Genomic DNA, 25,330 nt, shown 5'->3' with positions numbered 1-25,330 from the left:
TCTGGTGCTGATTCTTTATGAAACATGTTGTTGAATTATTTTATAAATAGAATCGATTGATTCTGTGTTACTTTCAAATATATTATTAGGGTACTTTTTATAACAGTACATCATTAAAATTGCAAAGCAGAGCTGGTGGATAGCCTGCAAAATTCCTACAAAAGCAAAAACAAAACTCCTAAAAATAACAAAAAAGTTATGTAACTGTAAAACTCCTGAGCCTGAAACCAAAACTCCTAAAAAAAAAACAACAGAAAAGTTATATAACTACAACTTAATTACCTCCTTAGAAATTCACCGTCAATCTAAAACCAGTGAGAGCTTAAACAAAGAAGTGTATACTTAGAAATACCGTAGGTGAGCTGTATCATCCCTCTTTCAAGGGAAGATGATTAAGGCTGTATGAAGGATGAAGTATGAAAAATGCATTGGAATGCCTGTTACAGGAGGCTGTCAGAAAGTGTGGTGTGGCTTAGATTATGTTCACTCAAGGACTGTCAAGGGCAAGAACTTTAATGGCATAAAAGCATTGAGAAAAAAAGCAGAAGTTCTGAGAAGCTGAGAGCACAACACTAACAGGCTATCTATTAGCAACAGGCTAGACTCAAAAGGTTTGGTTGACCACTCAAAATATGACTGCTTGCAGAGTACGAAAGCTTAATCTCTTGATATTCTTCCAAAATACATTTCAAATTTTCATTTCCACTTCTGATGCTTTTCTGTTGTTGATTACTGCCCACATATGCAAATTCAAATAAATTAGGATGATTAAAATGCCCTATAATGCTTTGATTAATGATTGTGCTATAGCTCCCTGCTGGATGGAACCTTCAGTGCAAAACTGAGTGAAAAGCACAGCTCAGAATAATCCTTCTAGAGCTCAAATACTATGGCATTTTTGGGAGGGAAATGACGTATTTGTGTTTTCTCTGCACTGCTGCTATACCATATCCGAAGGAACTCTGATCTGTAAATAATCATGTTCTAATACCCCAGCTGGAACTATGAAGACATTGCTTATAGTCTTAACATCAGATGATAGAAACACCATCACCTATAATTCCTTGAATAGCCTATTGTCTCTGTTTCTAAGTTGAAAACAAACCTTTCATTTTATTAGTGTTAGTGTTAACCTTCATTAAAACTAATTTTCTCCCATATAGTTTGACCTAAAAGTCATTTTCTTTTATTGTTGACATTTGTTTTCACAATCTATGTTTTTCCATGGAAACTTATTACAAAAAAAATTAACTGTATCTTAAGAATATTAATGAGGTCATTTCCTAATGAAAATCACTCTCTCACATTCTTGGCAGGAAGAAACAGGAACCCAAAATGTGCAGTCTGTTTCCCTAGAATATTCCAAACATATGTTACTGACCAGTATTTTACTCTTCCACTTAAGTAAGCTATAATGACAATACTCAAGACAAGTCTGTCATCTTGGAGACCTGCTTTCAGTTATCTGCAGAAAGAACAGATAGACGTTCTCCTCTTGATCCTGTAGCTATGTTACTCTTTTTCCATTAAAACTTTCCAGAGTTCCTGCCAAAAGCAATTGTGCGGTTGAAGGCAAATAGAGTTTATCCACTTTCACTTGGGCATAAAAAGTTTAGCTACTTTTTGCTACACAGTCTGGGAAACATAACATGCAAGTTCATTCACCTCTTTGTGTACCACTAAAATACAAGTATCCTGGTGTACACTCACCAGCACTAACAATGGTGAAATGACCAAGTGCACCATGCAATTCTTATTGAACTGTCTTTGTGAATATTGTGTTTTCTAACCTGCCTTATACTCCATCAGTGACTGAACTGCCATTGGACCACTTGTAATAACTCTAGACCATTCAGTGAGAAAATAATCTGATATGGCCAGAGTACTAGAAATAGATTACCAAATGTCAAGTTTCTTTTGTAGTCACAGAGGATATACTTTCTCATCTCTCAAGGCAACACAAAACCCATTATTTTGTCTGTGGCATCGCTTAGAATTTCTTTACAATCCACATATCCTTGTGAGAAACTCATATTTAGATCCTGTTCTGCCCCTCCTAGTCATGCAGAATGGAATTATAAAACATCAAGGCCCCCAGCAGGTGAACAAGAATTCAAAGTTTTTTACCAGAAAATCTTTTTGAAATGCCATATTTCTATTTTAAATGATCATTGATTATCCAGATTGACCTTAGAGACAGGCTGAGGAACTGCTGCACAGTGGGGTCTTCTGTGAGTCAAACAAAAGGTAGAGCATAGACCCTGAGGGGTAAGTTGTGTATTTTTACTACAGTATTGGTTTCCACTTTAATGTATGCTGACATTTTTCTATTATTCTACCAAGTATATAAGCTCCTCCCTGCAAGAGTACATCTACGGCATGCAATGAGATTATTCACCTGCTCAGAGCCAGGCATATGCCTAAATATTTTGTTCAGTCAGGGTCAGATGTTTTTCCTCTATTTGCATGGGAACCCAGTGGGTAATCCTGCATGCACGACATTCTGTTTTAAACTCTGGGTTCTTTTCCAGGTCCTTTCAAACTACAAACGTCCCATTACAAAGATGCTTTGTCAAAGTTATTAATACTTAACAGATAGGTTTCCTGAATAGATGAGATCCTTGACGAAACACTCACAAAATGGGAAAGGTCAGCCAGAACATCCAGAAAAAAACAGCAGTGGATAAGAGATATTTGTGTAGCAAGGAATTTAGGAAGATTGGAAGATAGACAACAGGAGAATTAAAGTACTGTCTCAATTTGAAAGTTTTAGGGTCCAGTGAAAACCTCTTTTCCAGCTACTCTCAGCAATCTTTAAAATACATGCTGTGAACTAATCTTTTGACACCTCCTGTGACTGCTATAAAAACCCTAATTTGCCAACAGTTACAATGCAACAATACCTACCAAGTTACCACTACTTCTCCGTAAAATTCGGAGAAGTAATTACTGCAGTGTCTGACAGTGTGGACCTATGTCCTCTTCTGACCTGTGTGTCCCATGCCTGGCTGATTGCAGCCACTAGGCTAGAGGTAACTCACAGAATCACAGCACCAAATCACAGAATGATTAAGATTGGACGGGACCTCTGAAGATCATCTAGTCCAACCCTCCTGCTCAAGCAGGGACACCTATAGTAGGTTGCTCAGGACCCTGGTCCAGATGGCTTTTGAATATCTCCAAGGATGGAGACTCCACAGCCTGTCTTGGCAACTCCCCACGTAGCTGTTAGCAAATACCCTCACGTGATTGCTCTCTGGCCTGTATCCATCAGAAAGATCTAACTTAGTTAAAGTGCTTAATCCAGTTTGTTTTACTGGAAATGGGCTAGGGAGTGTTCACGCAAGCAATATTGAGCAGGTGCCAGGGGAAATCTCTTTAGCCAGTAGAGATGTTCCAGGAAGAGCATGTGTCTCTACGACCTAAAATACTAATCTGCGGTAAATGTTTTTATCTTTAATGATCGCGTTGTCTCTATCAAGCAATTTTTATTATCCCCATCACCACGCTACCCAAGTTCCTCCTAGCTATGTACACCCAAAGTACTGACAGCCTTTCTTGTGTCAGCTTTTCCAGTTTGTAGGCAGGCATACTACCCTTCCACTGAGCCTGCCTCCCGCATGCCTGTGAGCAGAACTGGCACGACAAATCACAAATGCCTCTGAATAGGATAGGAGCTCCAGGATACAATTTGTATTTGTGTTAGTTGGAGCATAACAGAAAATGTAGTTGATTCACCTAATTACAACACCCATCAACCTTATTTGCTAAATTATACTATATCTGCCAGGAACTAGTAACCCTGGGTGCATCTTCAAACACTCACACTCTTTTCTCCAAGCTATTCTGTATCTATTATCAGTTTTTCAGAGATTCAGTGGATTCAAATTGGATTTATAGGAGTCCATTGGCAACTAAGAGTGGAAAAAATATGAATGCGCTAATAACAGCCTTGATAAGGAATCCAGTCCCATCTCTAGTGAGTGTTTCTTCCAAAAGCTTTAGAGCTTCTTCTGGGAGAGTGATTAGTGTCCTTGGATGAATTAAGATTTTGAAGCCACATGTACAAACTTGTTCTCACATTCTGGCATGATTTTAATGATTTTTTTTTCAGAGAAAGAATTTGAAGTTGTATGCACTCCATCCCCTAATTTAAGGGTTCACACATACATCAAAACTGTCTACAACTTCTTGCAAGTGGTGCCTCCCAATTTCTGGATTCTTTTAACTTCTATTTTCAGCAGAACTAGGTCAGTAAATAATTTTTGGATGAAAATTGAGTGTCATCGAAATTTAGTAATCTGGAACTTTGTTTTCCTGGGGCTAATGTTAACATATCCTGTCCCTAAATACATCCCTCTCATTTCACTATGTTATTTTCAGTGCCTTATAAAAGCACTTTTGCATTCTGGATTAAATTTAAAAGAAACTAACACTGTTCTTCAGTGTGAAATTCATGTGTTCTTTTGAACTGGAGATATGCTAACTGACTAGATATTAAATAGCTTGTCTTCAGTAAAATAATGGGAGTTCTGCATTTTCAAAAAATACGGGGGCTCCTGCACCAAGTTACATATCCTCTGTTGTATTTTATGAGGCAATTTCATTAAAAGAATTGCAATGGCCTTTGTCACCATTGACTGTTTATCAGGGAAGAGGATGAAAGGAAAAAACCCACATATGAAATATGCCAGTCATGTCAAAGGCACCACAAGAGATACGTAAATGCTATGCCTTTTCTAGAGAGCAGTGCAAACTGTATAAAATAGAATAAAGTAATAGTTAAGAGGTATTTTTTACCCTAAAATATTTTCTTTTTATTTCAAACCATTGTTCTTTTTTATTCTATGATATCCCATGCTAAACTACCACCTTTTTCTTTGTATTACCACTTCTCAAAAATATCCCTGGCAGTTGTAGCATCTGTTCTCCCTTATCCTCATTTCCGTGTTAGATATTCATGCAGCATAGTTCCAATGAGTATTCTACTATGAAGACTCGTGCTGATATCCAAAGGGAAGAGCTTTGACACATGAAGTCTCCCTAGCTCCTTCTTTGCGTTTTTACATGCGCTACCAAGAACGTACCATGCTAAATCTGACAGACTGTTACCAATACATTGTATTACAAGCAAATTTTCTGTATTACGTAAAAAATCTCACTTTACCCACATGAGCTGATTTTACTTTGAGAAAAGGAATAAAGAAAAGAAAATATCAATGAGTAGCATCAAAGTACTAATTGACAAAAGCAAACAGCCTCAGTAAAAGCTACCTTAGCCCCCACCATTGACCAATCATGAGTTTGGATTGAAATGTTCCTCAGAACAACACCAGAACATCTTCCTTAGTGCCACAGCTTGTTTTCCAGCTCATCACGTTATTAGTTGTGAGAGGATAAATGGCATCCTGGTGATACTGCCTGCATTGACCTTTTAACAGAGCAACAAGCACCATTCACTAATTAAGAGCAGTATATTAAAAAAAAAGAGCAGTGATGGCTGTCTCTTCAATGAAGTAATACAGGACAGTGTAGGACTCTTCCTGAATTTATGTAACAAGAGCAGCTGTTACAGATCTTCCAAAGCACCTGGAAATTGTCTTACTTTCTCTGGAGTTATATCCTCATTCCAAAGCATATATCACAATCAAATGAAGGACTACTTAGCTGCAAATTTAACAGGTATTACAGGCAAGTTCTTTTCAAATACTAAGTAACTGAGATGCTAGAAATATTGAGCCAGTTCTTTCACTCTTTTAAATAACCTAATTTTGATCTTTACTATTCAGAAGAGCAATTATTTGCTCTACTTCTGCCAGTGTCTTTTGTACAGGCTCATTTTGCATGCACTTCATAAAAAAAACTAGCTAAACTTGGTGGAACTTTTTCAGTGTCTGACATGAGTGCTATATTTTTCAAAGTGGCAAAGATTTAATGCATTACAGGGAAGTCATTAATAAATCTTGTGACTCCACAAGCATACAAGCTTGAATTCATTTTTGTATTTATCAGAAAGAATTAATATGATCCTATATGACATTTGCAGGAAAGGTGGTACAGAACAAAAAAAGACCCATTCTCTGTAAATAGACATTAGTTCATAGTTTCAGCAAAGAGAAGAGTTTGTCCATTCTTCTCCTGAGAAGTAGGCCACAGCTGTTATTTCTAACCTAATGCTCACGGCTCAGTCCAACTTTCTTATGTCACAAAATGTATCTGAAAACTTGCACTGCTGCCTCAGCTTCCTCATTGCTTTCGATATATGAGCTGGAGAATCAAAAGTGAAACTACCCTCAAGGAACCAGCTGCGATCTCTGATCTAGTGAAGCCCACGTGCAGGATGGGGTGAGGAGGAAGAGCAAGAGAACTTCAAGAAGCTTCACAAAGGTTGGAAAAAATAAAGTCACACTTGAGACCTCTACCTAAGTAGAGCGTTATACTGACTATTCAGTGCAGGCAGATGTATGAAAAGTGTTACAGACATCTGACCCAACCTTGGATGCAGGACATCATGGATCTTGTGCTCTCTGCAGGCTCCCCTTAGGGCAGTTTAGAAATTATGACTCTCAAGCTACCTTTGTTTTAGTACAACAAACAGTGGCAGAGTTTATTGTCTTGCCATGAAGGCAACTGGCGCTCTTTGACCACATCCATATTATTAAGCTTTCCTAGCTGATCGCAAGGGGCTGCAGCCAAACTGCCTGCGTGCAGCGTGAGTGCTGACTGGTGTGCGTGACCCACACCATGGAGCATCCTAACGAACTGGCAATACAGTCATCTGAGACCTGGTGCCTGAGTTTTTAGGATTGAAACCTGTGTGTGGCTCATAAACTGAGAGTAAATTATGAATGTTTACTTTCCAGTGCCTCACAGCGTGTGGAAGACATCATGTACTTTGGGTTTTGTCAATCCTTTTGCAGCTTGCCTGGAATTTCAAATCTAACGTTTTTATTTGTCATTTAAGCTTGGGAATGAATTAAAAGCAGTTAGGAGGAGGAAAGAATTCTTTGCTGAAGAAAATGTAAATGGAAAAAAATCAAATAAAAAGAAAGAGATAAAGGATATCTAAATAGAGATGTAAGAGGAGAGAGATACCATCTGGGAAGCTGACAATTCAGTGACTGAAAATCCACACTAAATTGTCAGGCAATCAATCACACTGTACAAAATTCATGGGGTTAGTAATTCCTTTCTATATAGCCACCTAACAACATAATTCATCAGCACAGTGTCAGTACCCTCCCAGTATCTGATCCACTCCACAGTTTGTATCCGAAAAGTAATATTCAGAGTTCAACTTGTGCAAACCCTGTGAAACCCTGTGAAAAAAGTTATTCAGCCATTTTTTTACTTGCATATAAACAAGTTAAAGCTGTGTTTCCTGTTACGCTCTATTTCTAGAGCTCTTCTGGCAACTTAGTTTGCTGCGATTAATATTTGTAGTTCGCTGTGTAGTTGCTGTTTGCTGTGACTCTGATATTTGTACTCTGGTTGCACTTAGCAGTCCCTATCCAGATTGGGTTCGGTGGCCGTAGTAAATAAACAGAAGGAAAGAGGTGGTCCGTGCACCATAAAAAGTTTACAAGCCAAGGAGATGTGCCAGGCAAAGGGAAGAAGAAAGCAAGTACCATGCTCACATTAAATACGAGGTTCAAAGAACAAGAAATAACTGCCTTTCCAGTCACGAAGGAAATCAACCTCAACATCCAGCTCCCAGGCTACTGCATAAATCAAAAGCTATTTATTTTGTTGATGGAATTAGTCCAAACAATGATACTGATGCAAATGTGATGGACATGTGCAGACAGCGCGTTTCAGATTGGGGTTCACGTAGGAAATCCAGTTTTGAGAGTTATGATGAAGAATTCAGGGAAGAGAACACAGTACTCTGGAGGGGCAAATATCACACACGTGCAGTACAGCGTTTCCCCACAGTTGAGATATGCCACGTTAATGCCGGTGACATAGCATCAGCGTGCTCTCCTGCACCTCACGCCACCGCCGAGCTGCATGGGACGGCACAGGACAGGCAGCGCACGGTAAAGCAGAACGGGCTCTGGATTCCCCCCGTACACTGCCACGGGCCGACCCCTTGGCACTGACTCTCTGCTGCGAGAGAGCCAGTTCCGGGTTTGGGGAGCGAGAAGTACCAAGCCGGGGCCGTGCACAGCCTCTCCCCTCCACGCATGGCCTGGCGGTGGGAGGCCACAGAGGCCTCAGCACTGCTGTAAGGCTCCCTTGTGGCTCCCAGATAATAGTGGAGGGGAAGCGAGTTACAGAAGACAAGGCAAAGAAGTGATACCAGAAGGGTGATGGCACAAACCTCCCCCTTCTTTCACCTCACAGACCTATGGTGCTGCTGGGAACGGAGAGAGCAGGGAGGAAGAGCAGGCAGTGAGTGGGAGACTCACCCAGAGCAGGCTGGAAACCACTGATGCAATGAATTTATTGGTAATAAAGCACAAAAGAAAGATTATCTTCAGAAATCACCAAGCAAATAAATTTTGAATAGAGAAGAAATGTAATAAATTAATAGTCAATTCAACAACAGAAAGGGGAAGCCATTCATCACATCATTTCTCATGAATCATTTGTCTGGCTTTGTTCAGTACAAGCTCTTCTGCAAATAGTATTTGCTGATTATCTTTGGTCAGCAAGATAATTACACAGCCTTTGTCTTTTTCTAAGGCTAGCCTTGCACAGTCTCTTAATCCGCAGATAACAACCCTTTGAGAAATCTTAATTTTCTATTATTAAAACAAGCCTAATGTCCCTGTGCTGCACTTTAGACTATGAAGGCTGATGCTTTCTGTCAGATAAAAAATTCCAGTTCATTGCAGGTCTTGCTATTGTTTCTGCATTTCATTTTGGCAAGAGCAATAAGAAATGTGAATGTGCCCATTTTACATCTCTCCTCTGAAGAATTCAGGTTACAGAGAAAGCAAGGTCTCTGTATTAAATTATACTTTCCTGTCCTTTTAAGGTAGGTCTTCATACCCACTGGAGTGATATATATCTCTCTAAAAGCACTCTGAAGTCTGTATTCTGTATTCTGTGACACTGTCTTAAGGAACAGGAGCGTTAGCCTCAGGACCCTTGCCAAATTTCAACTTGGCTATTTTATATTTGACTTGAATATCTCTCAGCAGTTTTGGATAAGTGTGTTATCTTTCTTGAACTCCTGTGATAAACTTATTTAGTAACACTGACTGCTGAGACACAGGGGCTACTTTTCCACAGAGATGGGGCAACTTAGGTTGACGTAGTTGTGCATGCACACACATGCACAGTGTTATGTTTCAGTGTTGCATATTTTCCAGAAATGGGATCTACAACAGCACGGTCTCCCTTCCATTGTGCCCTGCATTAACTACGTACTGGCCCCCAGGGATGGGAGCCGCTGGTACTCCTTCCTCCAGCTCTCCTGAGGTGGAAGCCCGAAATCCCATCTGCAGCTGCGTTCAAAACAGGGCACTTGAACAGATGAAAATATGTGTTAAGCGGATCTTTCTTCTGAAAAATGCCTTTTTGCAAAAAACTGTAACGTTTCACATTCACTTCAGTGAAAGCTGCAAACAGGAAGATTTTTAAATCCTTAGCAGGAATTCTGATGCAAAGAAGTCAATTGTCTGGTGTCAGGGCTGTGTGGTCCAAATCTCTGCGAGCGGGGTTAAGGGAGACATCATGCCTCATGCTCAGTACCAGGCCAGCAAGCTCGTCATGGAGCTCCTGACCGCAGTCCAGTTCGCTCTCAGGAGCTCTGGGAAGGTTGTATGCCCACTCCGTGCCATTGAAACCATCATTTCCAGCAAGCTGGGCAAAACACTTCTTCAGGCAGACGTGCCAGGCTGTCATGCGTTGCATTGTTGCATTTCCTCATGGTTTGTCATCGAAGTAGCTGTGGAGTGTTTTGCTGGTAGGTTAAAATTAGGAGCTATACACTTGAGTGCCAGTGCTTTCTCAGAGATGGTATTTGTGTTTCCAGGGAGGTAAACAAGAAATATCCTCTTGAGTCTCTCAGCTTGTTGCAGCTGGCATGGGTTGCACGCAGTGAAAGCCTGGGCTAGCATGGCAAATACAGAAATCTCTTTTTAGATTTGGAGAAAGGAAAATGTTTACTTTTTTTTTTTTTTGGTAAATGAATAACAGAATCAAGAGATGGATAAATGATTTCTGAAGGAAGCATGTAACATTCCTGAAAGTGTAGTGATTAAGTGTGTTTCAAAGTAGTTTTTGCTCTAGTCTAATAGTTTATTTATTAAAAGACACAGCAGCCACACAGGTCACTCATTTACCAGTATAATGCACTGACCAATCTTCTTGATTAAGGTGTTTTCTCTCAGCACGCCCAATAAACCTCACTGTGCCTGTCCATACAAATCATCCCAATTAAGTCCTCACCTTTTATAAGCTCTACTTGGGAGATCACTGTAAGACTATATCAAAACAATCATCTCCCTTATTTTTAATGTTTCCCATGCATAGGCTGACAGGATGAAGGATTCCGTGTTTTCTCTAAGTACAGAAAAATGATTAACATGTACGTTGTGGGTACTACAACTTTAGCACTCTAAAATAATAAAGGGCATGGGTAAGATTCTTGCAAACCTTAGGCTGTAGCAGGATGTTTGGCGTCTTACTGAGTGCTCCACTTTCTGACAGCCACTGAATCATGAGTCAGCGGATGCTGGGAGAATATTCTAGGGAGTATCACTGCTGGCCTTCTCTGTTCTTCCACTCCTCCCTATGGACCCACTATAGCCTCTGGGATAGAAGGGTGCTAGGCTAGATGACTCTTTGGGTAGTCCTTGGTGGTCCTTCAGAGCACATATGAATGAGAAAGAAGCTAGCAGAGTTTCCCAGAATCCTGCTTACAGTCCCCATGTCCCTGTTTCTGCTCTTACCTGCTACAGCCATCTGTGTTGAATTTCATCCTGCCCTGTGCCTGGGTTCGCGCCTCGTGCATCCTGCCTGATGGCTGCCCTGCACCTCTTACCTCCTCACAGTTAGAAGTAAGGAAAATGCCTTCCTCACACCACCATTTCTATAGTTTTATTTGACAGACAGCGGGATCAAACACAGGGGCCTGTTTTCCCATCCCTTCCCTCTCCTACAGTAGAAGTCAAAGGCATTTTCATCACTCTTTGTCAAGCTTGTCTTAGTAAGAATCCCTATACAGCCTGTGAGGCTGGCTGCTACTAGTGTTCCCATTATAAGGTATGCAAATAAATCAGAAGCAACTGAATAGTAACTTTATAATGGTGGAGAGAGAGATAAGCATCTGGTGGGATTTTTGAAAACTCCCAAGGTTGTTTTGGAAAAACCCCAGTATGTGACATTCTGCAGCCTCAGGCAGCCAGTACTTTCATAGATCTGGCCCTAAATGACTTCTGTGGAGACATATATAAAAGTTGCAACATAGCAGAGAAATGAATCTAGTTTTTCCAGTCCCAGAGAGTGCCAGAGCCACTTGGACACCTTCCTCAGCTCGAACTATGCTTGAGGCTTCAGGAACAATCCCTTCTTCTAATAAATTGGTTCATATATGCTTGACATAGTTAAAATTATCCAAAAGTGGAAGATTTTCTTATTTTGTAGACAATCCCACAGGTCCCCTTGGGACCAGAAATTATTCTCTTCCAAAAGAACGGAGCATGTAACAGCAGAGCCACCCCTTACAGCATGCAGCAGTGTCAGAGGAGCATTAACTCCAAAGGGCATCTGTCTGCTCAACACTCAGTGCTGCTTCCCATAGCATTCCTGGAGCAAAGGCCTTACAAACAGGCTGTGTACCAGATGCTGCCCTGCTTCATTGAAACACAGGAGTTGGCAGGAGCAGTACCTAAAACTGAACGCCCTGAGCCCTGGCAGGACTGTGCCGGCTCAGAGTTCAGTGCAGGTTACAAAACCCATCGCAGGAAGCGCGGCACTTTCTCACTGAGCTCTTTGCCACCCCAGCAACCCAAGCAGCAGCAGCAGCAAAGTTCACTCTTTTATGTTGCTTTAGGGCCAGGGCCATTTACAGAAGCTACAATCTCAGCAGGCGCTGCAGTGTATGTGTACACGTAGGGGCTGATCCCTGTCTTCCTGTCCAAAGTCAGTGGGTGGTATTCATCCGTTCCCTATCCCACTGCGGGGAACCACCTCTGAGCACATGGGTTATGGTAACAAGTGACTCCTGTTAAGATATAGTAGTCTCTTCAAAAATCATTTCGGCTTTCTGACTCATCCTTTCCTTGGATGATTCTGGCTCAGAGCAGGGGTGAGAAATACATTGGTTAAAATGCATTTCTTTTTTTCCTGAGGTTAAGGTGGTGAGTCCAGTCTCACAAAACAGACTAAGGGCAGGTTTTTTTTTTTTTTTTTGAACTATTGAATGTTCAAAGGAAGTATCTGACTGAATGCCCTTGAAACTAATCAGCTTTCCTCTATAAACTGAGCTGATAGCATCACATTGGAAGCGGTTTCAGTAACCAAGTAATAGCTTGCAGCTAAGTATGACTAGATTAGATCGATAATCTGGTCCAGATGAAGCTGGGAGCTTTCCCACTGTGTTATTCATGCAATGCCTATGTACAGACATTGGGTCACCGATTCTGTATTATGATGCAAAACTGCACAATAAAGCCCCAGCTTGCAAAGAGTCGGTTACAGAGGACAGGTGTTAAACCTGATATTAAAGGCTGGTTTTACACAATGATTTGAAAGACATAACATGTGTGTTTAGGACACCTCAGGTAAATGAATCGCTAAGCAATGTAACAATTTTCCAGAGGAAGAATTCCATGAGGGATCTGACTCACTTGTCCTGCTTGGCGCTGTGGAAATATTTTTTAGATGCAGGGATGCAGCACAGCCCATTTGCAAGGAAATGGTCTGGGCAGTCACTCACATTGCTTCACATGAGGACAAACCACAGTCTAGCCATAAAGTTAGGTTGGTTTGAATAAAAAATCTCAGTGTCAAAGTCTGCCAGCCACCTTGCTCACACCACCCACTTACAGGGAAAGGTACTAATCAGGGCAAGTTAATGTGACAGAATTTTAACATAAGTTAAATTCTGATGTGCTAAAATGTTCTAGTATAAACAAAAGTCTTCCAGGGACTCTGGCAAGGGCTAAGTAGAGGCTATTTTCAAATGCAATAATCAGTAGGAGAGGAATGTAAAGTTTGAAATTCCTGAAATCTGATGCTTGAATTTGCCTCAAAAGCTTGTATAGCTAGAAATTCAGGCCTGGTTCAAAGGAAAGAACATTTTAATCATCCTATATAGGGCTGTTTAAGAGTCTTTTCCTTGCCTGTCACGTGATATACTCCTTCATACTATGTTCAAACCCTCATCAGATGAAGAGAATAAAACCAAGCAAGCCATCAAATCCTGTCAAGTTCAAAAAAATCTTTCCAGTATTATTACTCCTGAACTTTGTGAGCCCTTATCACAGAATTGCTGCTCTGATGCTGCAGGCATATATCTCTGGATTAAAAGACCCAAAACAGCCTACATCTCCTAAGTACCAAGTATCATCAGATTAGATATTTACTTGGAAATCAGAATCTTTGAGTCAAATCTGTCTTTGGATGCAATACTGCAATCAGAGAAGTCATGATAAAATAGAGAGGTAAGCAAGCTTTTCATGTAAGCCATTCCAATCAATTTTGAAGTTTGTAGTATTTAATATATATTTTAAAACAGTAACTCAGTAATCAATAGCTACAGCACCTGTACAGCTCTGACATCCGTGCAAAGGAATGGAGACATTACACAGCCTTAGTTCGACTAGCGTAAAAAACTGACTCTCACTGGTGAAAAAATACATTTTACATGGCTTTGAACCTACCAGAAGACCTGAGGAAGCTTCAGCCTTCCCATTGGCACTGTCTGGAACAGCACGTGCACTCCAAGTCCTATGCCATCCCACCACAGCTATGCGTTCCCCTTCCCCATGTGTTCTCCATATTGAAGCTCCTGTGTTTTTAGACTGTGATTTAAAGTAAGCTATAGAAAAATAGCTGTACTGGGTCAAAAGAAAAATTTCTCTGGTGTAATATCTTGTCTCTGTTCAAAAGTGAGCGGTTTTAAGAAACAATGTTAGAAAACCCAGTCAGCAGATGGTGGTAATTCTCCAGAACACTTTCCAGCGTTCAGGGACTCCATGGGCCAGAGATGGCGTCCTCATATGCAATAAATCTTCATGGATTTATTTTGGACTAACTTTTCTAGTTTCTCCTTGAATTTTGGTAAATTTGCAAAATCCTCAACATCCTATGGCAGACAGTTCCAGCATAAATTCACACTGGGTAAAGAATGACCTCCTCTTGTTTATGCTAACCCTACCATGTAAACAAATGATTCCTAGCCATCCTCTCCAGCTGCTTAATTTAAAATTTCTGTTGTATTTCCTCTTTGTTTATGTCTTTTTGTGGACTGAAGAATCCTAGCATACTTATTTGCTCCTTGTATGGAAGCCATTGCATAATTTTGATTGTTCCTGTGGCTTGTCTCTGAATCTTTTCGAATGGTACCACATATTTTTGACCTGAGGAGAGCAGATACCTCCACAGTATTCAACATGCGGGGGAAGCATGAATTTATTTATACAACAGCATTACAATATTTGCTATTTGTTCCTTTCTTAACAATTCCTAACATTTTATTTGATTTTTTGATCACTACTGAGAATAAAGAGAATAAAGCTGATGTTTTCACAGAACTATGTACTACAGTCCCAGGATCTTGGGCAAGACATAGTTTTGTCATGACCACAACCAGATGCTGCAGAGTCCAGGGTTTCTGAAGGTCCCTCAAGTACAAACACATACTTTCTGCTTAGCAGCAACATATACAGGACTACAGTACATGTGAGATGTGAAATAAAGTTGAGACAGAATCTGGGCAGACAAGTATATATTTCACTTTGTGTTTGAAAATAATATCATATATATCTAATACTATATATGGCTGCCTGTATATGTTTTATTTTTCTTCAAATACAAAAATAGCATGTAGCGTTTTGAAAAGCTAGTTCATCTACCTTTCCAAGTTCCACACTTAATCCATATTTCTAATTTTCTAAGAAAGGCATTTTCTTCTTCTCAAGCATGTTGCTATGTAGCAAATTCAAATGCATTATCTAAAACAGATTTTCAAGTTGGGAAAATTTGTCAGTTATGAAATATCACAATTATAGACATAATCTGTTTTTCTTTCCTTGCAAGAGGAAGAAAAAAGCTTTCCGAAGGAGCCAGAAAAACATTCTGATTTTCAAGTAGTGCATGCAGATGTCACATACATAGCTATGGGTTTATTCATAATGGAATGAGTGGATGTGTGGTAATCCATTATCATTCATTACAGAACACTTAAAATGAAGAAGCAGACCAAGATTTTAATTGGATCTTTGAACTCCTCCAACAAAAGCACCTGAACACACCAGATGATTACTTAACCGATTATATTACAATGGAGGAGATAGGATGCAAGTGATTAAACACCAAAGTGCTTTTAGACACAATGCAGTTAACATGTCATTTCAATAAATGTTTGGTTGGATACAATATTTCAAAGCAGAGGACACAGTCTTCTGGTTTTGTGGATCACAGGCTATCTTTGATGTCCCACAGCTATTCTTGCAGGGCAGCTCAGAAAGTGTTCCATTTTAATCCATTCTGATTAATGCCACAAAATGAGTTTTCCTGACACCTATAATTTTACTCTGCTGGGGAGTGACTGAAGAGGATGGGCTTTCATCCCAGCACAGCAAATCCCTGGCAGCCTCTATAACAAAGAGTTAACCATCTTCTTCAGCAAATGAGATGAAACTGTAACTTGTTTTCTTTTAATTAACTCCTCACTAGATTGCTCCAGGTCCTTCTGGCACCCCTCAGCTCCAAGACAATAGCAGCGCTCCCAGCTAGGGCAGGATTTTGGAGCACTCAAGTTTCCTGGGAGTAGCCATGCTCCACATGAGTCAGGTCACACTTTTCTCACGCTTTCTGAGAACGCTTTTGGAAAGACTGATTACGGGCACAAGGCAAGTCAGATGTATATGAAGCCATTTAGACAAGCTCAGCATGCTCGTGAGTCAGGACAACCAGCAAAGACAGCATATCGGCATAACATATCAGCAGTCTATGCTGTCTCCGTTGTTCATAATGAATTCCTTCCTCTAGGTCTGCTTTCCACTGATTACTTTCTTGTTTTTCGTAGTTTATCATTACTGCCTTAGGACTTCCAGTCCCTGTTTCTATTTAGTTTTTGTCCCTATGTGGATGTAGTTGCTCTTTTTTACACTGCATTTTCTTAGACTGTGGAGCAAACTACAAGGCTTATGAATGAGTTTTCAACGCACAAGGATGCCGAGTTACATGTTAATCTTTGTACAGGATTGTACAGGAACGCTGCAGGAATGCCAGGACTAGAGGCAGGAGGGGGGTCAGTGGTCAGATCTCCAGCACAAACTGCTCACCGGTAGGTGGGTACAAATGGAGTCGCTATATACATCCTAGAGCCTTCCATACACATTATAGAGAGGAGATGAATGCAAATAATGCAAATGCTGCCTGGCAGGAACAGACATGAGGCCACATCAAATAAAAATGCAGAAAAGCAGAATGACTCTCAGGAAAGAAGTCAAGTCCTGTACTGGAGTACAGCTTGTGCGCTCCTAGAACACTTAGAAAAAGCACAGAAAATATACTTATATGGATTTAAATTTGTAAAAGAATGTACAATGAGTAGGTGAAGTGTGCCGGTATCACGTCTCATCGAGTCTGCCATTCAGTGCAGTGAAGGGACTGAACAGGCAGCCTGCTTGATTGGGCGTACACTCCCACTTTTTCCTTTGATCTACAGATGAATACACCTCTAATAAACCAGAACAGGTTTTGGACAAACTTATCCATTTTATAATGGTGTAAACTCATCACTCTCTCTGAAGTGATGCTGATAAAGATGAGAACAGAAGAAGATCTCTAAATGAAAGGGGATCTCACTCAGATGAGGAAACGTGCAGTTTATTACACATAAAGAGAAAGGGTTCATCTAGTATGTTGAATGCTCCCCACAAAATATATATAAAATAGATGTCTGATTTGCCTTCCGGAGGTGCATTTCTGTTTTTATTGACTAGAAAGAGAACCTAGATGATCAGCTTGTACTATGTGCCTTATTCATTTCAAAGGTCTAGATTTAGGTGAGCTCCTTCTCACAGACTGTAATATCAAAGTCCAGTGAAGTCAATGGTAGTTTTGCCTGGGCTCTGGCCCATCATACAAAAACCATCATTACAGCAAAAATCTTATTCTCGCCTGAAAGCACGGACTTCCACAGAATCAATGTGCAATTATCTCTCGTTTCAGAACAATTCACTATTGACAGCTGGTGCAAAGCACATAGTCTACAGTAACATGTAACCCTCATATTTAGGTGACAGAGACTGGTTCATTCCAGTACTTTTCTCACCAGATATATTAAAATCACACCTGCAAATTAGACTAGGTATCCTAAATAGAAAACAAGATTATGTGAAAAGAGGTGAAGACTCTAACTTGGTATCATTCAATACTATCATGATAATATAATTTTAAAATTCTGTTGGAATTCTTATATTCACGTTGCTCACATAAAACAGCAAAAATAAATGTTGTCATAATTATGCTCTCTTTGAGATGCCAACACAAAAATATCAACCTTAATGTGCTAGTTTAAACAACCGTCAAGGAACCTATTAGGAAAGGAGCATCAGATTCTTCTAAAACTAGTGAAATATTTTACAGGAGCATGGTTCTCAGAAACATACAATTACCCTGCAGGTATGTTAACACTATGTCCTGCAACCCCAGCGGATTTACCTCATTTGAGATGGAGACAAATCGGTCAGTCAAATGGGTCTGTCTGTCAAATCTACACCATGAAATGTCTATGTTTAACACAGACTAATGTGTTAAACACATTAACAGACTGGACTAATGTGTTAAACACAGACTGGACAAAAATCCAGTTCAGCCTACATGGATATAACAAGCCACATGGCCAACATGGGCAAGGGGAAGATTTTTTCAAAGACTTTCATCTACTGGAAAGTCTTTTGAGACATGCCTAGCTCTACAATGGGAGCGCTAGTCATGCTAGACAAGGAAAGCATTTTAAGGATTTAAACCAAAGTTAGGAGAAAAGTGATTTTTTCAATTGTTTAGCATCTGTGTTTCTGTAACACAGATGGGTTTTAAAAAACTATGCCAACTTATCAGACTAAAATGACAGTTTAATTAGACCATCTAGTTCTATATTGCCAATATTCCTTTATAGGAATTCTAATATGCACTGGTACATAGGGTGCTTGAATCAGCCTGCAGGATTCAAGAGGCACTCCAGTTTGTTGACATCCCTCTTGTACTGGGGAGCCCAAAATTGGACACCATGCTCTACATATGGCCTCACGAGTGGTGTGTAGAGGGAAATGATCACATCCTTCTGTCTGCTGGCTATGGCCTTATTAATACCACTTCAGTATATGATTGGCCATCATTGCTGGAGCAGCACACTGCTGACTCTGTAGTCATCTTTTGACTCTGCGTTGTTTATTTTAAGCTATCAAATATGTCCACTTTCATTTCAGCCTTCCAGGAGCACGTAACACCAACATCCCCTGCCTCCCATCTTCATAGTTGAATTGCTATTTCTATGAAGATGAATAATTTGGAAAGGGAATTTCGGGCTCCAGTACAGCTGGATAAGTAGCACCACTGAGAATACCAGCAGAGATGGATACACCACTAATGGGTATGTCTGTACACGAATAGTGTCAGTCAGACTGACTCTGAAAATTTTGTTATCGTGTACTTCAGCAAGGCACCAGTTTAAGTCGGATCCAGGATTCCACCACCATGACCATTTTGGCTTGTATCACCAGTGGGCAGTAATCCTTTCCAGCCTCTTCTGGGAGGGAATGCAGGCAAGACAAGCTTCCACAGTTACCACTGCAGTCTCCAGGGATTAAAGGGCTGGAACTTTCTCTGATTTTCTGGTACTTTGATCTCTTTGATCCCAAAGGCACTTTGTTGTCCTTTGCAATACTATCAGTATTGCCATCATATACACATGAGAATACAGTTCTCCCTCATCTTTTCAACTCTAGCTTAAGAGCAACTTCTGATAAAGACAGAAACCACCTTCAGCAGAATGAACAACACTCTTCTTCCTTTTTTTGTGCTTTCCTTATCGTGGCTCACTGTAAAGCTAAAAGCTACAGAATATCTTCCTTCATTCTGAAAGTATACAACCACTGCTGAGAATACCAGATCCAAAGGATAATTCTGTCCTGCAGATCTATCCAGACCAGAAATATGTTAGTTCCAATAAGCACCTTCTTCAGGTATAACATGAAATCAGAGAGAAGACAGTAAAGCTAATTAACAGAGATACCACTCTCCAGTGCTGTGCAGGGAACTCTGCAACGCCCACAGGGAGCCTGTTGCAACTGGAACCCTTGGTCGCAGAGTTCATCCATCTATGATCCAAGTCTTAGTTTGCTGCAGCAAGGCTGTGTTACCTCAGTTTAGTTTTGCTGCCAAAATTGTTGTTAAGGTGTTAAAAAGCACATAAGCTAAAGATAAAAAAAGATAAAGACAAAAATGTGAGATAAAATCACAGGCAGAAATTGAATTGCTGCAATGGTAATAGGTAGCAACTCAAGCACTGGAAAGGAAAAACACTGAAAAGACATAAAACCCTAATTAAAAAAAGGAGAACTGGGAGATGGCAACTCAGCAATATCAAGGATCAGCCAATTCCAAGGAGCAATACCAACCCTTCTCTGCTTGACAGATGACTGCCTGGCCAGCAGAGGCTCACCTTGTGTCTTACTGGGTGAGGTGAACATTTTAACACTTCGCGAAGTAACTCATTAGCTCTAGTCATGTATTGTGCATAACAGCCAATAAATAATTGCTTGATACTCTTAAGCTGCATATACTCTTCCTGTTTGCAGAATCTCTTTGCACAGTAAAAATACCTGAAGAAAAGTAACCCCAGTAAGGGCGGGCTGTACAGCCATCTTTGACAGCCTGGGACTGATATTAAGAAGCTCCAATAGCAAAATGTTCTTGTTCACCAAAAACAATAGTGAAACAAACAAACAAAAAAGGTGTTGACCATTCATCTAGGCCCTTAGTGAGAACCGAATGTGAAAGCAATTGCTGTATTTACAGGCCTTTCTCCAGCAACTTTAAGGGATTTTTTTTGTTGTTTTTGTTTGTAGTTTGGTGGGTGGTTTGGGGCTTAGGATTGTTTTTCTCCATCTTCTCTCACAGTTTCTTTGTGCTCCAGGAAGAATTTCTTAAATCTGCTAGGTGACCAGGGAAGTATAGTGGATGCTGCTAGATATGAACCCACAAGGCTGCCCAAGAGCAACACCATACTATAACACATGTACGGCTACGCTGCAGTCAGGACTGTATGCCAAAATGAGGCTCCCTGCCCACCTAGTATTGACCTCAGAGAGAACCCAGTTACCAGCAGCTCATACTCAAGTGCTAATGCAGCCTTGCTGCCAAGAGTTCAAATAACTTAATTGTGTTTACAGTAGAGAGTTCATGGCTAAGCAACCACAACATTTTTTATAGTCTAGTTCAGCACGTAATCTCAAAGAGATCTTCCTTTTTCTGACCTTTTCTTACAGAAACATTATGGCATGGAAAGGAATGACCAACTAAACACTTCCTCAGGGAGGCTAGTTTTGGTGGTGATAGGTGTTTTGTTTCAAATATTCCCCATCGTCTGTGTCATATATTTTCCATCATTACAGGAATCAAATGGGAAAAAGAGCATTTTCATTTAATCATGTGAACACTTACTGGCGAATTGTCATCTTTGTTTCAGAAGATCACTTTTAACAATAAGCTTCAGCATTTTTTTATAACGGCTTAATCTGGAATCCATTTTCCTCCTTTCCTACTGCAAAATGTTATAAATTGCTTCATTGGGAGTTTAATCTCAAAAGCAGATATGTTTCCTGTGGTAGCAGACCTTCCATAAAGTTTTCCTAGCAGTTTAGCTTTCTAATGTACTGTGGTCACTGCCTGGATGAAAACTTAATGCAAATTAATGCATACGTTAAATATTATCATCTCAATAAAATGCAATATTTTGGGGAGTGAAACAGCACACACTTTCTACACCAGTAAACAACTGTTCTTAGCAAGTTATTTAGTGATAACTTCCCTAAAAAGAAAAGCATGTACCTAACTTGGCATTTAGCTAGGTCAAAGTTAATAATCCTTACACTTTTTCAAAGTGCTACGAGTTCATTAATGAGCATAAGTCGATATTCCCTTGATTTTCATGCTGTTCCCCAGTCATAAATTTATTTTTCAATTTATGGAAAAAGAAACGTATTTGCTGCTTCATATACAACCGTTCTAGATGCGCAACCAAAGAAAATTTCCCTGACAAATGCATTAGCTACTTAGTACTCAATGCCCCCAGCACCGTATTCCCTGTTTTGTTAATTCCCATCATAAGCTGCAGAATTTTCTTGACAGCTAGTGTGTTTCCACTTTCAAAATAGGAGGCAGTAAGAAGAGAGCTGTTATATACTAATGTTACAGCCTACCTGCCAGTGATATGGAAAGCTCCAATTTCAGTGTACTCTGCCCACATTGTGCTCTTGTGGGCTTTAAACACAAGTTCCTACGGCCGAGTTCATACTTCCATTAAACTCGAAGTGAGTGAAAGAACAAAAAATATTAAAGAAGAATATTGACAACATTGTGTTAACAGAAACAGCAGAACGCTGTGAAGCCTTTTAATATCCAGAACAGCAATGTGTAAATGCCTAGCTAATTACCGCTGGAAATGTAGTCAGTCAAAAGTATCTTTGCCTTTGCTGACCAAGAAATGAGTTTAGAGGATCTGTGTTTCCCTTTCAACAGCTGTTGACAAAACAAAGTAGTCTCGTGGTGAGTGATACATTAAACATCCAAACCTTCCATTTGGTTTGGGCCAAACTGGAATGACTTTCAACAGTCTCCCCAGCAGCCCCAGTTCCCCGTCAGAGGGGTGCTGCCAGGCAGTAGATTCTTTCTGGGTGCTCAACAACAGGCCAGTTCCTACCTGCTCCAGTACCATACCTCCTACCCTGCCCTTTTCCCGCCTGACTGCTGCACACACTGAGTGAAAAGTAGGGGAAATTAGGCACATCAGTAGAATGAAATTATTTGACACGGATGATACAGTTGAGAATACCCACAGAGAATGAGCTCCCATCTTTGTTTTAGAAAGTTAACAAATCCGTAACTAACTCAGAAGATTGGTGAAGCAGCTGTCCAAGAACAAGTGGTTTCAATTCTCTTAGATATGAGCAAAGAGAACTCTTGCTTTGGCTTCACCATGGTACAAGGCCTTTGAGTTTCACTTTGAGATCAGTGTTCAAAGCAAGTCAGAAGTGCAAAATGAACCTTAGCCGGAATCAGTATCTTTTTCTGAGCTTCCACAACACACTTAGAATTACTCAAAATTTATTGTCATTGAACAATCTTTTCTCAGAGAAGTGAGAAAGGTTTTATTCAAACTTATTTGTCTTCCAGCAAAATTTTGGACCCTAGTCTTATTTAACTGTGCAAATGCAATTTTCATTGGAGAATCTTGGGTAAATTCAGGTTTTGATCTCCAACAGACAATATTTTGGTCCCTGTGACTGAGAAGTCACTAGATAACAAAGGGCAAAAAAGAATCTTGCACTATGAATTGGTTATATATTTATTATTTTAATACCTTCCTCTATATGGACTGTTTTCCCTGCTGAGGTTGTAGGTGTTTTGTTGCTTAGTCTTTGCAGTTCACTGCTTGGATTTATATCTTTAGCAGAAAGATGAATATGTTATTTCAGCTTCATAAGACTGAAATATCAGTTAAGTCAAGTGAAACATAATATATAAAAAAAATTTGCAGAAGAAAAGAGCATTCAGCTGTAGATATTTTGTAAAGGTGCATATCCACTATACCGAAGCACTACAATATAAGCGTATATTTCATTCAGCCAATCAAATTTGCCAGTAAAAGGTCTACACAAAACCTAGAAATAACCTACATTTGCTCCTAACGTTGAAATTGCTTACAGTATCTTCACTTCAAGATTTTATACAAGATCCCAATGCACACCTGGGAACTTTGGGAATTTTAATCCATTTCATGTAGACAATCAGTAAAGACGATATATCTGATAAGCCTGATACATCACCTTTAGCCAGATTCTTAATATACTGCAGTTACGTTGCACAACTCAGTACAGCACTTACTTACATACTATACGAGAAATAGATTCACTTCAAAATTAAATATATTTTATATTTATTTAGAACAATGAAAACAGGCAAAGGGGAAAAGGAATCACATAGAAGATAACCTTGTAGGAGTTAAGTTTGCTCAAACTCCCTTCTGAATACACCCTTCAGACACCGCGCAGCATCCTGCATTTGTATCCAGGTCTTATCCAGATGCCATATTCTATGACTGCTTAAGATACCTTGCAGCATGCCTCAGATATCCACAGACCTGAATTATTTTTGATTGGGACTCACAGAATGAAGTTGGTTTTACAGCCAAACAGCCAATGCAAAATATTGATATATCCAACGTATTGCCTTTAAACTGAGGTGATTGTTCAAGCACAGGTTCACGTTCTTGCAGAGGAATTTTTTCAAGCCCTTGCATGAATGTCTACTCAAACCAAACCAAACATTTCTGTAATGCCTACCTCTAAAGGAGGTATAAGGAGGGGAGATACACTTTTAAAAAATTAAAAAAATTAAATTAAATTAAATTTAAATTTAAAAATCTGAAATATTTTCTTAATTTTCTTAATGCTAAAACATTACAAGCAATAATGTTGTATGACTATCATTAAACCTGTTCTGAACATACATAACAAAAGACCAGAAATAACATTCATTCTTTCCCTTTGATGTATGATTTCAGTGGGAACAGACACATGAATTCAGTGAAACCTTCATCAAGACTTCTAGTTGGTCTTAAGAGCAGAGGTGTAGTGAGAAAACAAAACTTCTTATTTGTACACACTGTAAATCATTTCTTTCTTCTTAATGGTATTAGTCCCACAATCTGTCAGAGATGTCACTAGTTATTCACATCATCATCAATAACACTGTGCATCTGGTTAGAAATAAACCATGTTTTGGGAATACAAATCTTACATATGAAATTTTCCTCAGGAAGATTTAGCCCATGTGATACAAAATTAATTCATAATGTCAACATGTTGCTACTCATTTATGATTAGTGCTTGTTTGTTTTATCTCATTAGGTTTTACAATTGCATTTTATATGTATATTTGTCTGCATTTTCTGAAACTATTTGTTGCTGGTATTCAGTGGAGCCAATTAAATGAAATATGCTAATTTAACTCTGCTAATTGCATTGGATTTACTTTAGATAAGGAAAACAGCTTTAGCTCAGTTATTAGTGGTATCTCTAGTATAAACATTGATTTGCAGAAAATAGCACATGTTTCAATTTCAGATCCTTCCAATCTTCATTTCAAATGCATGGTAACATTGATCCTGCTTTGTGGTTGTTTTGCCCATTGCTTTCCACTACAAGGTCTAGTTTTTTCTCTGAAGGTCCATTTCAAAATCATTTTCCTAAAGAGATGGATTCAAAAAAGTCATCTGAGAATTTGAAGACAATTTAAAAGAACAAGTTTACACAGAAGAAAAGTTTCACTGCAAATGTGGAGACCACTGAGTGGAAATTGAAAAGGAGGATGTGTGATTTAGGGCCTCCTTCAAGTGCTCAGCTCCTCTAAAATGCAGACCTTTAAACATATTGGGGGAGCAAAGTGAAGAGAAGAGTCTCCTTCCTCCACATAAAAATCAGAAGAGTCTGTCATCTGCAGCAGCCTGTTTGTGCAAGAAGAAAAAAAATGTGCGGAGTCAGAAACTGGCCACCCAAGGGTTCCCACTGAATAGCTTCATTTTCATTTTGTAGACTTTTAATAGCTTCAGACAATATTTTTATGTGATTACTGAAGGAAAAAAGGACATGTTACTTCTGCCCATCCCTGGCAAACTCATTCTATGCTTCAAATCGACAGAAACAGCGCACTGGTCCATGGAGACCGTTACTAAAAAACTCATGTTGTTCCGAAGACTTTTTCATGTGGGTGTTCAAGAACTGATACGCAATGGCCTCCCAAAGACCCAGGCAAAGAATTTCATCAGAGAAAACTGGCATTGAGGCACGTTTAGTCTGCAGCTGTCTTTATGCCAGCATCAAAGCATTGCTTTAACAAGAGAAAAAAGGGCAACAGGTTT

General features: G+C 39.7%; 1 protein-coding gene across 2 annotated transcripts in view; it reads right to left on the bottom strand.

The window, feature by feature from the left end:
• The window catches only part of SPATA13 (spermatogenesis associated 13), a 167,574-nt gene that overhangs the window by 118,657 nt on the left and 23,587 nt on the right, over positions 1-25,330 (bottom strand). The gene's annotated exons all lie outside the window — the stretch shown is intronic.

Source organism: Struthio camelus, chromosome 1, assembly GCF_040807025.1.
Source record: "Struthio camelus isolate bStrCam1 chromosome 1, bStrCam1.hap1, whole genome shotgun sequence".
Lineage (NCBI taxonomy): Eukaryota > Metazoa > Chordata > Aves > Struthioniformes > Struthionidae > Struthio > Struthio camelus.
This window is presented reverse-complemented; position numbering and strand designations above follow the sequence as displayed.